This window comes from Aptenodytes patagonicus, chromosome 5 (genome assembly GCF_965638725.1).
Source record: "Aptenodytes patagonicus chromosome 5, bAptPat1.pri.cur, whole genome shotgun sequence".
NCBI lineage: Eukaryota > Metazoa > Chordata > Aves > Sphenisciformes > Spheniscidae > Aptenodytes > Aptenodytes patagonicus.
In genome coordinates, this window is record NC_134953.1 from 41,838,037 (window position 1) to 41,854,096 (window position 16,060).

At 44.0% G+C, this 16,060-nt stretch overlaps 1 protein-coding gene across 3 annotated transcripts in view; it reads right to left on the reverse strand.

Moving 5' to 3' along the window:
* Positions 1-16,060, reverse strand: part of PRKG1 (protein kinase cGMP-dependent 1) — a 541,470-nt gene that overhangs the window by 351,330 nt on the left and 174,080 nt on the right. The gene's annotated exons all lie outside the window — the stretch shown is intronic.

Genomic DNA, 16,060 nt, shown 5'->3' on the forward strand with positions numbered 1-16,060 from the left:
AGTATATAATATTATATTGAACACTAGTGGATAGAAAACTGTACCTTGCACAACACTGCAGAGCTATAAATACAGATGATGATTATGGGTTTCTCTAGTGCATTGTATTTGTCAAAGTGGTACAAACTATCTCACAGAGAAACATAGTGAGGATACTCCAAACTCACCCATGGGAGGAAGCTGTGCTCCCTAAAAACCAATTTATTAAGCTCTGGATGGGTAAGCCCTTTCCACCCGATCTCATGATTGAACACTGCCCCCGCTAACATGATTTACCCTTTGGAAATAGAAAATGATACCACTGTTGATAAATTGTTGATCCATCTTTGAGCTTCAGCCTTTGCAAATTTGATTGTATAAAATAAAGCATAGAAAACTGCCTCAAAGCAACTACAGTTGAGAACTTCCACTGGGTAAAACAGGCTATAACAAGTAGTAACTAGAAACCCTGCTCACCTTCTGCAATATGAATTAGCAAAGGATTCACTCCTAATGCAGATGTTACTGCCTCCTAAAGCCCAGTGAGCCCTCCCTACTTTACATCCTACGAGAAGGGTGTATTGCTTGACCCAGCAATATTCAGCATCCACAACACCATACCACTGGAAGCTACCGAAGTCCAGAAAGGACAAGCTAAAGGGAGGAGAGAAGAGGACATTGCTGTAGGCAGTGCAGTACCAAAGCCATTTGCTGCAAACTCTGGATGACACCTGTCATCCAGAAGAGCCGATTGAATCACACTGGTTTATACTAATGTGCCTCTTCAGACAACATGGCCACAGAAAGTGATACTCCAACCACAGGAGAAGCCTTCTACATGGGCACCGAGGTGGAGAAGTAAGATGGGGACATCTTCAGTGAGCAGATGAAGTTACACACAACCGATAAGGCAGCCCATTGCCAAAAATCTGCAAGCAAGGACACATCTCAAGAGTATGAAAAGCAGAGCAAAACCAAATGGCAGCACCAAGCTGAAGAAGATGCTCACTGATGACCGCAAGACTGCACAGCGGCAGAGCACATTGACATTTCTGTCCAGTGCCAAAGCATCCTCAAACCTGCTGCTGTCTGTACAGGAGAGGTGAAAGGGTGCATTAGGTAGCTTTTTGATGTTTTCCACAGGGAAACGACGACAATGAGTGCACCCGGTACAGGATATGAGCCTAAATGGCTCCTACTCACACCTTCTGGCTGTCGATAAGGACGGGATCACCACCAACTGAATTACAGGGAGGTAGTTCATTGTGCTGCCAGCTGAAACATGAAGTCTGAAACCAAATAAGCGATGTCATGCTGAGCCATTAAAAAGGAGAGAGAGCTGGCTGACAAAAGCAAAACTACTTTCAGCTACTCTTGAAGACCCTCCCTCCGTCTTCTTTCCTGCCTTCCCCACTGCCAAGAGCAACACAGCCACGACCAGGAAATACATGGCACAAGCAGTCCAGAGATTTAGAAGGAATTTACACCTCTTAAATAAGGTATTTAATCCCACCTGCAAGACTGCCACTTTTCAGATGACCTAACTGTGCTGGGAACTACCTGAAGGTCCACCAGCTACCCTAGCCTACCTACTCTTTGAAGGGTGCTGGCTGCCTACCTCCTGCTGAAGCAGCTGTAATATTGCCTAGGCTGAAGGCTGGTTAATTATTCCTCGGCATGTAATCCATCTTAGTGATTAGGATTAATGAAAGGGTCACCTGGAGAACACTCTCACAACACACACATCCCATAGCCTGTTGATCCGAGTGCCGGTGGTGTACGGCAGGGAGAACAGGTTAATTATGTTCTTCAACGGCACTTTGGCAACAGTAGAAAGCAATAGAATTCTCCTCCCTCGTCCCTTACTGAAAGCCTGGGAACAGTTAATGATGGCTATGGCAACAGATATATAAAGCCCCATGAACGTGGTCTAGGATTAAGCATCAAAGATTTAGGTCCAAATCTTGGCCTACTGTCCTGGTTTCGGCAGGGATAGAGTTAATTTCCTTCCTAGTAGCTGGTACAGTGCTGCGTTTTGGATTTAGGATGAGAACAAAGTTGATAACGCAGCGATGTTTTAGTTGTTGCTAGGTAATGCTTACACTAGCCAAGGACTTTTTAGTTTTCCATGCTCTACCGACTGAGAAGGCTGGAGGTGCACAAGAAGCTGGGAGGGGGCACAGCCAAACTGGCCAAAGGGACATTCCATACCATGTGACGTCATGCTCAGTACATAAACTGGGGAAAGCTGGCCGGGGGGGCCGCTGCTCGGGGACTGGCTGGGCATTGGTCAGCGGGTGGTGAGCAATTGTACTGTGCATCACTTGCTTTGTGTATTATTATTATTATTATTATTATTATTATTATTATTATTATTATTATTATTATATTATTACTATCATTTTATTTCAATTATTAAACTGTTTTTATCTCAACCCACGAGTTTTTCTCACTTGTGCTCTTCCAATTCTCTCCCCCATCCCACCGGGTGGGGGGGAGTGAGCGAGCGGCTGTGTGGTGCTTAGTTGCTGACTGAGGTTAAACCACACCTACCCAGAATGCAAACTATTTTCTTGCATTTCTGATCCCCTTCCCCCCTCTTTTTCCCTCCATACTCCTCCAGCCTTCCTCCTGGTGTTTTAAAAGCAAGAGATACCAAAGTACACTTAGTTTTTGCAACGCTATTGCAGAACGTGGATTTAGCAGATATAACCTTGAGTTTTGCAAGCAGTTTTGCTGTCAGCCCTGATCCTGTCTCCACAGAGCGCAGGTGGGACAGGGTGGGGGCACAGGGCTGTTCACTTGCTGCATGGCAGGAACGCAAGGGCAGCAGTTACTTGCAGGGGGAGGGGGAAAAAAAAAAATCACCATCAGGAGGTCCTGAGCTGGATACCAAGTCTGGGATACGTTTCCTGTTCCTGTAACACTGGGTGCAGCTTCAGGATCTTGCCTTCATGCCGGACCCCCTTTTTGGGGGAGGGAGAGCTGACGTTCTGGAGACAGCATTCATCCATCAGTCACTTTAAGGCATCTTTGGGAATTCAAAAGTTAGGCAGAGCCTTATATATTTGAGGGCTACACATTTAAGAAAGGGAAGATATCTTCTCCTTTCTGCTGGCTTTTTGCTTGCCAGCTTGCCTTTTGGTTTTATATTTATCTGTGTTGTTGTTGATGCTTTTTTTTTTAAATGAATCTCTGCAAATACAAGGAAATAAGGATTTCCCAAACAAACCAGAAGCAAAGAGTTACTAGAATAGGGTTCACCATTTCCAGCACACTTTAAATCCCAAATTAACATTTTCAGCAGAATGCTTTTCCACTTTTGTGACTGGATGATACTGAAGCAGGCTAATATGAGAGGAAACATTACTTCGGATACCTTGAGATGGCAGGATTCAAAAAGGAAATCGAAAGGCCAGGAAAAAAATAAAATACAGAAACATGTATGAATGGTCTACCTAGCACATGTCTCAGGAGAAGGCATGCAAACCGCAATCATTCCCACAGAAATGCCAGTCTGAGTATTCCAGCATGTCAAACGCCACCTAACGATTTATACGGATGCAACTTTAAAAGCACTTTTTCAGTGCCTACTGCCTTTTTCAGTGGCAGAGATATGTTTGCTGTGTTTTATGAACTTGGTTTGTGTGCCAGTTTAGGAGAGGAAAAGCAGGGAGGAGGAGAAGGCGGCACAGCCTCGCTTTGTCATCAGAGCAACCTCTGGAGCAGGCTGCAGATAGAGAAGCAATGGGGGAAGAAATGTTCTTCTCAGACTGGAAAACAGAGCAAACATTAATACCCAAAGTGACACTTCTGAATTTTACCGCCCAAGACCAAACCAGTGCAGTTACTGATTTTTAACATCAAACACAACCTGTTACACCCTTCTGCCGTCTCCCCACCCAGCCTAGCTTCAGGACCACACATAGCACCCCTTTGAAACAATATGCAGCAAATACATGCACCGAAAAGTCATGCCTGGCAATACTATTGCTTCCGCAAGTCACCCCTGCAGCCGGAGCCCTCAAACCAGTAAATAACCCCTTCCAAGAAGAAAAAAAAGCAGCCCAATTCCCGAAAGCAGCGGACAGGCCCAGCCACATGCTTTCCGTGGGAGGAAGGACCAGAGCACCCACATGGCTTCACACAGCTGCTCCTGCTGGCTGCTTTTCAGGTGTTTGCAAGGGAGGGAGGCTCTTTGCAGAGAAATACGGAGGATTTTGCTTCCCTGCACCCCTCTGCTCAGAAACAGGGGGTAAGATGTGACCCCTCTCCTTCCATCTCTGCCTGTTCCCGCAAAGCGGTTTATTTTGGAAACTTTAAGATGGGAGAAAGGGATTCATTAAATCCCAAGAGGTCCAGCAGGCATTTTATCGGAAAGACAACCAACTGCAAGAGCTGCTATATACAGAGAACACATTAATTTATTCCTGTTGTCATATGTACAGCCAGTCTAGCCAAGGTAGGATGCGTTCAGGTTTCTCACCCATGCAACCCTGCAGCTGTAAAAGCAAACCTTGGACCACAGACAGTAGTGAGTTAGCATTGCCATCAATTAATTCATTAATTCCTGGGTCCCTTCATGAAGACAAATGACAGTATATACCAGCACACTCATGCTCAGATCCCAAGCTAGTGTCCATGAACCTTAGCTCCTGGCAAACTGTGCTGGATACGTTGATTAACAGAAAGTAAGATGCAAACAACTGCTCAAATGTCCAATTAACACAAATAAGATGATAAATGGATCCATGCAGTTCAGATGGGGGAAAAAAGTAAAGATATTCCTTTGTACCTTCTTTATTCGGTTACCTTCAGGTCACAAAGAAATGCATCTTTCTGTCTCTATCCTCCTCTTCCCTCTCTCTAGAGGCACAATTTGGGAGGCAGAAGTGATGGGAGAAATTTCACTATGAGCTGAAGGATCTTTCCCTGCCTCAGGAGATTTGAGGCTCTCATTTGCTCTGTTCTCCATTTTGCATTTTAAGTGTTTGATGTGCCTAAAGCATTGGACAGGTGAAACTGGAAAAAAGCAGGGATACGCAGTGAAGTACAGCGGGTCTCAGGAAATGTGGAAATTGAAATCTGACTCTCAATCTTAGGCACATTCTAATGATAAGTGTCACTGGTTTGCAGATAAGTAACTTTGCAAAACTACAGTTACTTCACACTAAAATCACCTCGTTTTACCTGAAAATCATTTCCTTATTCCACATACCAAATTTCAAGTTTTCCCTTATAGGCTTAAAGCATGTTAATGAAAGGCAAAACCTTTAAGTATTTATTATATGCTTACCTGTCATGGTTTAACCTCAGCTGGCAACTGAGCACTACACAGCTGCTCACTCACTCCCCCACACACCCCGCAGTGGGATGGGGGAGAGAATCAGAAGAGTAAAAGTGAGAAAACTCGTGGGTTGAGATAAAGATAGTTTAATAATTGAAATAAAATAGTAATAATAATAACAATAATAATAATAGAATATACAAAGCAAGTGATGCACAATGCAATTGCTCACCACCCACTGACCGATGCTCAGCCAGTCCCCCAGCAGTGGCCCCCCCCAGCCAGCTTTCCCCCAGTGCATATACTGAGCATGACGTCACATGGTATGGAATATCCCTTTGGCCAGTTTGGGTCAGCTGTCCTGGCTGTGCCCCCTCCCAGCTTCTTGTGCACCTCCAGCCTTCTCAGTCGGTAGAGCATGGGAAGCTGAAAAGTCCTTGACTAGTGTAAGCACTACCTAGCAACAACTAAAACATCGGTGTGTTATCAACATGAGTCTCATGCTAAATCCAAAACACAGCACTGTACCAGCTACTAGGAAGAAAATTAACTCTATCCCAGCCAAAACAACGACATTACCTAAATTAAATCTTATTATTGTTTACATTTTCCTTACTTGGATAATTGTGTTTATTGGCAATTTGGAAAAGAGGAATGTTATAAAATAAAGGCATGTGGTATGTGCTTAGTTTCATGCATCTGTTTCATAGCTATTTCTCACAGAGGAGAGAGGAGGAAAGGCCTCCTCTTGCTGCACCGCTAAAGGGGTTTCAGTGGTACAGGCTCCATTGTTCCCAAAATCAATTGCTATTTACTCCATGCAATTACATCCATTAATAGCCACACACATTTATATCCAATTCCATTTAAGGGAAGAATAGACAAAAGCTAAGAGAGTAAAAGGCAAAGCAAGAAGTTGTCCAAAAGGTTTAATAATAAAAGTAAGTTTGCATTAAAATTTTAAACCTGTTGCATATCAAACACTGGAAGATTTTGTTACAAGTCCTCCTATTTGCTCTTTTTCAGAGCAATTTGGTAGTGAAAGGAAGTCATGGAAGATTTACTGCTCTTACTTCATCAACTCTTATCTTCCCCACACACACTTACAGAAAAAGCACTGTGCTGCAATTCGGAAGATAATTAAAACTATATTACAAAACAAGAGCTACAAACTCATGATCAGCATCAAGAACATGTACCCCATTGATGGTGAAAAACTGCAGATATTTTCAGACTAGTAGGCAAGGTTTGCAGTTTGGTTTACTTCTCTTGAAAGCTTAGCTCTTGATCATAGAGACGCTCAGCCAATATTTTTTAATATCAGTGCATTTAAAGGAGCTCAATTTAATCACATACCACTCTAATTTTTCTTTTATTGTTGTTGAACATGTAACTCCATGGACACGTATGGGTTACAGAATCAAGATCTGTATCAGCACTGCACTCCTAATTTATGACTTAAAATATTCAGCAAGTAAGGGCTGATGATTTCCTTACATTTAGGAGTCAATTATGAACGATTTATTAAGAATAATTTCTGAGGATTGCCACAAAGCTGCTGACAGGGTAGCAAATTAACGTAGAAGCCATATTTGCATACTATTTACAAACAGTTTGTCCCTGTATATCCTCTCTAAAAGTAGCTATTCCATGCACCTGAATTTGTTGGAACAACATACTGCACAATTCTAAGCTACAATTGATTCTTTTTACTTAACCCATTTCTTATTGGAATAGTTGTCTTGGAAAACATAACTGCTTTTTCTCCTGAGACTCAGAACAGGTTTTTTGGTTCAGTACTCAGTAGATAGGGGTTTCTACGGTTCATCTAAGAGATACAACCCACAGATTGGACATATAACCCGTAAGCATGTATTATCTCAGTTTTGGGGACATCGTAGCTTTTGGGCACAACTCCTAGAAGAAAGGCCTAGGAAGGACCAGAACAATTCAGTTCACAGAAGCTGGGGAACCACTTGAAACAGAGTCCCACATTCAGGAGGGTCAGATCCACAAGGAAAGGGGGGTGATGGATCTGCTCAGGGACAGGTAGGACTTAAGCACTATTCAGCCCTGCTGAGGATACTTCTCCCTCCTGCCATGGGAAAGGGTGGAAAGCTGCAGATGTAAGCAACAAGCCCCAGTGGACTGGGTAGGCAGAGATCAACAGGGAGATTTAGGAAGATAAATCAGGGAGTTCGATAGATTTGACAGATCTGTCTCAGGCCACATCTCTCCCACCCTGGTTGGTGTTGTGGTGGGGAACTTCATGCTGGGAAGCCATAAGATTTGCATCCTAACCCATAACCCAACCTGAAACCTGGACCTTTTGGGTCAAACTCAGACACAGCGATCCTGGAACTCAGTGATCCTGGAACTCAGGATCCCCTCAGTGGGATGGGGGAGAAAATCAGAAGAGTAAAAGTGAGAAAACTCGTGGGTTGAGATAAAGACAGTTTAATAATTGAAATAAAATAGTAATAACAATAGCAATAATAATAAAAGAATATACAAAGCAAGTGATGCACGATACAATTGCTCACCACCTGCCAACCGAGGCCCAGTCAGTCCCTGAGCAGCGGCCCCCCCCAGCCAGCTTTCCCCCAGTGTATATACTGAGCATGACGTCACATGGTATGGAATATCCCTTTGGCCAGTTTGGGTCAGCTGTCCTGGCTGTGCCCCCTCCCAGCTTCTTGTGCACCTCCAGCCTTCTCAGTCCGTAGAGCATGGGAAGCTGAAAAGTCCTTGACTAGTGTAAGCACTACCTAGCAACAACTAAAACATCGGTGTGTTATCATCAACATTATTCTCATCCTAAATCCAAAACACAGCACTGTACCAGGAAGAAAATTAACTCTATCCCAGCTGAAACCAGGACAAGAACATTTGCACTGAAGGTAAGGACACCCAGAACTAAGAGCCACTGTTTGACTTTACAACTTTAATACTGCTCTTTTAACAGTTTGCTATGCTAATTTAATTAGGCACAAGGACTTAATATTTACTTTTCACAGGCAACTGAGAAAGTAAAACTCAGTCCTATATTCACACAAATTCAGAAGATACAAGTACAACCAGCCAATCACAGTTTAATGGGAACAACTACAGATCATAGAATCATAGAATAATTAAGGTTGGAAAAGACCTCTAAGATCATCGAGTCCAACCGTCAACCCAACACCACCATGTCCACTAAACCATGTCCCTAAGCACCTCATCTACACGTCTTTTAAATACTTCCAGGGATGGGGACTCAACCACTTCCCTGGGCAGCCTGTTCCAATGTTTAACCACTCTTTCAGTAAAGAAATTTTTCCTCATGTCCAATCTAGACCTCCCCTGGCACAACTTGAGGCCATTTCCTCTCATCCTATCGCTAGTTACTTGGGAGAAGAGACCGACACCCACCTCGCTACAACCTCCTTTCAGGTAGTTGTAGAGAGCGATGAGGTCTCCCCTCAGCCTCCTCTTCTCCAGGCTAAACAACCCCAGTTCCCTCAGCTGCTCCTCATAAGACTTGTTCTCTAGACCCCTCACCAGCCTCGTTGCCCTTCTCTGGACACGCTCTTAACACCTCGACATCCTTCTTGTAGTGAGGGGCCCAAAACTGAACACAGTATTCGAGGTGCGGCCTCACCAGGGCCGAGTACAGGGGCACAATCACTTCCCTACTCCTGCTGGCCACACTATTTCTGATACAGGCCAGGATGCCATTGGCCTTCTTGGCCGCCTGGGCACACTGCCGGCTCATGTTCAGCCGGCTGTCAACCACAACCCCCAGGTCCTTTTCTGCTGGGCAGCTTTCCAGCCACTCTTCCTCAAGCCTGTACCGCTACATGGGGTTGTTGTGGCCGAAGTGCAGGACCCGGCACTTGGCCTTGTTGAACATCATACAGTTGGCCTGGGCCCATCGATCCAGCCTGTCCAGGTCCCTCTGCAGAGCCTGCCTACCCTCGAGCAGATCAACACTCCCACCCAGCTTGGTGTCGTCTGCAAACTTCCTGAGGGTGCACTCAATCCCCTCATCCAGATCATCAATAAAGATATTGAACAAGACCGGCCCCAAAACTGAGCCCTGGGGAACACCGCTCATGACCGGCCGCCAACTGGATGTAACTCCATTCACCACAACTCTCTGGGCCCGGCCGTCCAGCCAGTTTTTGACCCAGCGCAGAGTACACCTGTCTAAGCCATGAGCCGCCAGCTTCTCTAGGAGAATGCTAGTGTCAAAGGCCTTGCTGAAGTCCAGGTAGACCACATCCACAGCCTTTCCCTCATCCACTAGGCGGGTCACCTGGTCATAGAAGGAGATCAGGCTGGTCAAGCAGGACCTGCCTCTCATGAATCCGTGCTGGCTAGGCCGGATCCCCTGGTTGTCCCACTCATGCCTTGTGAGCCCTCAAGATGAACCGTTCCATCATCTTCCCGGCACTGAGGTCAGGCTGACAGGCCTGCAGTTCCCCAGATCCTCCTTCCGGCCCTTCTTGTAGATGGATGTCACATTGGCAAGCCTCCAGTCGCCCGGGATCTCCCCCGTTAACCAGGACTGCTGATAAATGATGGAGAGTGGCTTGGTGATCTCCTCCGCCAGCTCCCTCAGCACTCTCGGGTGGATCCCATCTGGCCCCATAGACTTGTGAGTATCCAGGTGGCGTAGCAGGTCGTTGACTGCTTCCTCTTGGATTATGGGGGGGTTCATCCTGCTCGCCATCCCTGTCTTCCAGCTCAGGGGGCTGAGTACCCTGAGGATAACTGCTCTGCCTGTTAAAGACTGAGGCAAAGAAGGCATTAAGTACCTCCGCCTTTTCCTCATCCTCGGTGACAATGTTCCCCCCCACATCCAATAAAGGATGGAGATTTTTCTTGGCTCTCTTCTTGTCATTAATATATTTGTAAAAACATTTTTTGTTGTCCCTAATGACAGCAGCCAGATTGCGTTCTAGCTGGGCTTTTGCCTTTCTCATTTCCTCTCTGCATGACCTTAACGAGATCCCTGTACTCTTCTTGAGTTGCCTGCCCCTTCTTCCACAAGTGGTAAGATCAGACACTGATCAGACACTGCTGTTCCACCATCCAGAAAGTACAAGGAGTTTCCTTCCTCAAAAGCATACAACAGAACACAGGACAGCCCCAACAGCATGTTATACAGCTACAATTTCTCATACAGTGCAATATTGTGAGCAAACCCTTTGGCTCATCCCAAAGTAGCATTATATGAAACTTCAATAGCATACTTAGAACATGCAACAGCAAAAACTGAGACCAGGTCCCCCCTTCTGGACCAACTCTGCCTAGTCACAAGGAGCAGCTATGCCAGCCTGCTGCTGAAGACAAAGTTTGGGAGCCAGCAGCACACATTTTGGAGCTCTAGATCCCTTCTACAGTTTCGGTGTCAGCAGTGATGGTCTCTATCCCAGGCCCAGGATGGAATCACTGAGGTGCACCAAGTCCACGCTCTGCTATCACATTGCATTTCATCCTTTCTATGCCCCGACCCAGTACCATCCTGAGACTGATTTTTCTTCTTTTGCATCTTATTGGTGACTCTTCCTGAACCACCATGCTCCAGTAATGAGACATCTGTTCGAGCATTCACTTCAAACTGATGGTGATTCCTGAGCCAGTATCAACTTTTTGCTTACTTAGCTTTTATTGCATCTTTCTCTTAACATGATGGGTCTAATCACATCAACTCTTATTTTTTAAGGTTAATAGTGCCAAATTCAAACTCCCATGCAAAGACAAGCTCTCTATTTCCTCCGTTATCCTGAGATCCATTCCCAACTCCTAGAAACAATCTGAGGTAAAGGAGAATTAAGAAAACCAGAAAAGAGCATGTGGCTACATAAGTACCTGCTTTCACAGACCACTACAAAACATTTACAAGGCAGCAGGTTAATGCAGCACTTTACAAAAGCCTGCTCTGAGGTAGCCCCTTATTAACACTGATACAATGTAGTTGTTAGGGCACATACTCTAATTTGACATGACTTTGTAAGCTGACACAAAGTAATTGATCCCCGATGCTAATGCTATACTACAGACCTGCAAGACGACTGGAGGAAAACGCTGCTTTTAGCCAGTTATTAGTGGTGGTGTGAAGCATAATTGTTAGATTCATGCATAGTTTGGGTTTTTTCTGGTTAAAAGCCGTTCTTAAGAAAAGGATCCCTACACGCTTTTCATTTCCTTATTCAGGGAACACCATAAAAATGAAGTTTAGCTTGCAGATCGATCTTTTTGCAAACATTCTCTTGTCTGAAAGCATTTATCGCAAAAAGGCTGCTGAGATGCTGGCACCTGATGAGGCAGGAAAGGCAGGACAGGCTGAGCTGTTGGGAGAAGAGCTGGGGGCAACGGCCCCGCAGCACAACACATGACAGAGCACCGACTGCCGCACAAGGATCCGGAGGAGCCACTATTCAGAGCCCAGGCAGTCCATAATCCTTCCAGATTGACAGCTGAGCGCTGTGAAACCTTATCAGTTTGGACCTTCATACTTTACCGCATAATACTTTTGAAAGCAGATTACACATTGAAGGAGGCTGTGTCACCACCGTGGCTGACACAAGCAGAATTTGGGAACCACAACTCATCGATACAGCAGCCTTGTTCACTGTAGCATTAAGGTACTGGAAAGATTCAGACCTTTCTCCCACATTTGAACCCTGCCCAGTGACAACGCTTAACCACTGACATGGTGCTACGACTGCATTTGAGCTCTTTTTTCCCTTTACTTCCACCGCTGCTCATATGTAGCTGCCAGTGGCAAATGTCAGCTCTTAGTTTTCCAAGAGGAATAGGCATGAACAGCTGCAGGCCTACCAAGTGTTACAGCTGCATAGCTTTTCCTCTGCTTTAGAAAGAAACAGCCAGTTTATGGATACGTAAACTCTTACTACTGAAACACAAAGGTGGAAACTGTGTGTCTGTAACAGACTTGAAACCTCTATGACTGTACCAAACAAATAGGAGACTGTACCAAACAAATAGGAGACGATGCATCAGGATGAGAATGGGGTTTCTAAAATACCTGCTACAGCTTTCAGCTCCGCCAAATTCAGACTACAGAAACATCAGCCACAATGAACACTTTATATGATTGTTTTCTTTACATGACTCTGAAAGGCAGAAGTTATGCCTGGAAAGAAAGCCTATGGAAATAAGAGGAACAATATGAGACAGAAGCAGTTGTTTCACACAGAACAATTTCCAAATACCATGAGCTCTGCCCATTTCATCTGATGACAATTCATGTTAATGTTTTGCAGCTCTGATTTATAGAGAGAAGTAGGTAGTTACACTTTGACCAATCACTAATTCTGTGTAATTGCTCTTGCTGACAGCAAAATTAAAAGGGGAGGTGGGGGTGGGGGAATTGTGTGATCACTCAACATCTAAATGCCACAATAAGCAACCACAATTACTAGTTCATCTTTTCCAATTTGCTAGTGTAGATTCTTAAAAATCACAGCTCAAGCTGCATGGCAACATCCTTCACAGAAGCAAAATGAAGAAGTACTGTTCATGCAGCCCTTAACTGAGGGGGGTTGGTTTTGCACCATTATATATGAAAAAAGAATTCTAAGCCCTCGCGTTTTAGTTATTTTACTATATTTTTCCATTGCCAAAATTCCTGTTGGGTATGCCAGTGTGAAGCAGAGTAATTACTGAACTGAGCAAGTTATCACTTTGCAGTGAGCCTATACGGATGAGGACCCAGGGTTAGCCCCTCCAATTTGAAGCCTACTCCAATTAGAGGATTCACCAACACTGTAATACTCCACGTATCACCAGATCTTTTGGGTACAAGTCTCATGATGCTTTTCAGTGCAGTAAACCAAGTCATAGAGAGCAATGAGAATTAAGGGGATGAACTGGTTAAGAGCCCAAGCTACTGCTGCAGTGGGTACATATACATTGAATTACTCTGGATATACACCAGTGTCAGGCATGACAAGGCAACAGGTCTCCCATCACTTGCTGAGATTAGTTTAAGGTATTTCTGAAAGTTGAGAGAGATTTTCCTCCCGAGAAGTTTGTGTTGTTACTAAAATAAAACTGCATGCTTTACAAAATGAGCACTTACATTGGCAGAAAGCAATAAACTTTATAGATTGGGATGTTTTTCCTAGCAAATACTACTACTTGCCAATCAAGTGTATTTTAGTCTACACAAAAGCTAAAAGATATTTTTCATTTTTGTTGTTTTCTCATTTGGAGAATTTTCCAGAGACCAATTTGAAGAAACTGCCAGTTAGGTAAATGTCTTGTGTTCATAGCATATGTTATAATAGATACAAACAAAAATATACATTAAAGAACAACTGACATTAATAGCTAGCATTTTGCTGCCTGAAGTGGTATTTCACCTACAGTAATGTCAAAATTTCTGCACACATCTCCAGTGGTGAAAGGTTTTGGGTGTCATCTTAGAGCGCAGAAGGGTGCAACAGATACCACTGCAGAGCACCACAGCTGGTTTCCTAACTAAGCATGGCTATTTTGAATAAGTTTCTTACAAAATATGACTGCAAGAAAGAAGTTTTGATAAACAAACCTTAGTATTCACATTTGTGCTTAATTTTGTAAAGTAAACTATGTATTAATAACATTTTACACATCCCAGCTCCCCAGTTAATTGCCCTATATGACACAACTGACTGTCCTCTGTAATTCATGGGTATAACTGCAATTTTAAAAATTGTGTGTTAAATACCCTGAAAATCCTCACACAGGTCTCCTACCAAGAGCAGGAAGGAACTGAACACAGCAGCAGACCTAAACCTTGGCCACACCTCCTGAAGTGGCTCAGATGGAAGAACTTCTGATGTTTAAAAGCTCACATAAAAACTGCATACTTGTAAAGCAGGAAATGGCATATATATGCTCTCTCACTGACTTGTTTAACAATATTCCTTGCCTACGCAAGGTTTCTTCTAAATAATGGGCATTTGTGAGAAACAAAACAGCAGGATATCTGTTTTGAGCCTGCTTTGAATTTGAGCCTTACTTCTTTCTCTCCCTCTTTTCATTGAGTCCTTGTGTTTATTCCTATGTGAACACCAACAACTCCCACTACAGCAGCAACTGGAGCCCCACTTCCAAAGTGCTTCAAAAGCCGACTCCTCCGCCAGCACAACAAAGAAAAACAATAGATATGAACAAAATTTTGGCATCCTGCTTGGCATATTACTGACAGGCATGTTCTCAAGGAAAAAAAAAACCACCAAGATATTGGAACAATGTGGTCCTTGTTTTGGTATCTGTGCTAGCACAGAAAATCTCCATTAAACCGCTCTCCATTGCTTCTAATCCCATTAGAGAGAGAGAGCTCAAAAATCCTCCCAAGCACCTCGCTGCCTGCAGCTGACATCAGGGCAAAGATGTTCCAGTCTTCTTGGGAAGCCACACTGACTGTGGGCAAAATAAAGCTTCTTCATGCTGAAACACAGTGCAAGGGAGAACCGATCTGAGGTCTCTCAATTCTTCTGCTCTCTGTTGCACCATCAGGATCAGTCTGGTGACTGCTTTGGTTTCACGGGGAAGTTCTCACTAGTCCTTTTAAAAAATACCACAACAAAATAAAGCAAGGTTACCTACTAAAGGGCAGATGGTACTGGCATGTCAGCCACATGCTAAAGGGAAAGCCCAGATTTCAGTAACAGACACACCAGGAACCAGAATTTCAGAGGATACCAGCAAAGCCATGCTTATGGTTTTCTCCAGTTGGACCCATTCAGTTTATCATTTGTTTTTGTCTTCAAATGACTAAACTGGATTGGGCACAGATTGTGTTTGCTGGATTTTAACATCAATTTGCACAGCATACAGCTAAGAGACTAGCAGAAAATTTCCACGTTGTTGTTTCTCAGACCCAAAACCAGGACTCTGGGCATGAACGCTAATTAAAGAAAACATCTTTCATCTTCCTGAAGAAATTTATAAGCATTGTAACTGCCTCAGGCTTGCTAAGTTAGATGATCACTGCACCGTGCAACGGTATTTTCACATGCCTCCCCATTCTCTTGCTTTTCTGCGGTATTGAAACCAGTGGGAATTCAGGTAGGGATGTGCCCGCAAATCAAGTTCTGACATTTCTTCTTCTGGCTGGTAACAAAAAGCCCCACAAAAAGAAGAGGCAGTATCTCTCAAGCAAACATAACCAGCTTTTCTTTTTATAAGGTTATTTGACACTCTTCAGTGCATTCAAGAAATTTATTAGTAAGCTCAAGTTATTTGATAAAAATTGCTAATTCAGTTGATCCAAGCATATTCCACTACCAGCATACAGCACTTGCAGATGCAAACCTGAGGGCCTGAGAAGTCTTTTTCTTTTTCCCCACTCTTAAACAGAACCAATAGTTTTCCTTTTAAGAAGAGGTATTTTAATTTGCGGCTCCTTTTTCTTTTGATGGTTTCAGCAGATAGGAGCCAGTGAAGCATAGCTCGTGCTGAAGACCAGTGCTCCTGCGAGCCTGCCATGCATTGCCTTGCCAGGTGCTAAAATCACAGTATTAGAAAGGGCAAATTTACCATGTAAGAAGGCCGGGAAATTTGTCTGAGGTTGGTGTTTCCTGGTCCTAATTTGCAGTTTTGCAGAGCTGGGAAGTCGGTGGGATAGAGCCTCTGCTCCAGCCAGCAGAGAAGATGACAGGATACGGGTAGTAAAAGCTTTTCTTGGTCAAACAGATTTTTCTACTAACCACCACTGTCTTTGCCGCACTAGGCTCTCTCTACAGTGAGTCGTTTCCATACTGTCTCATATACAGTTTTTCATTGGTCTCAGTA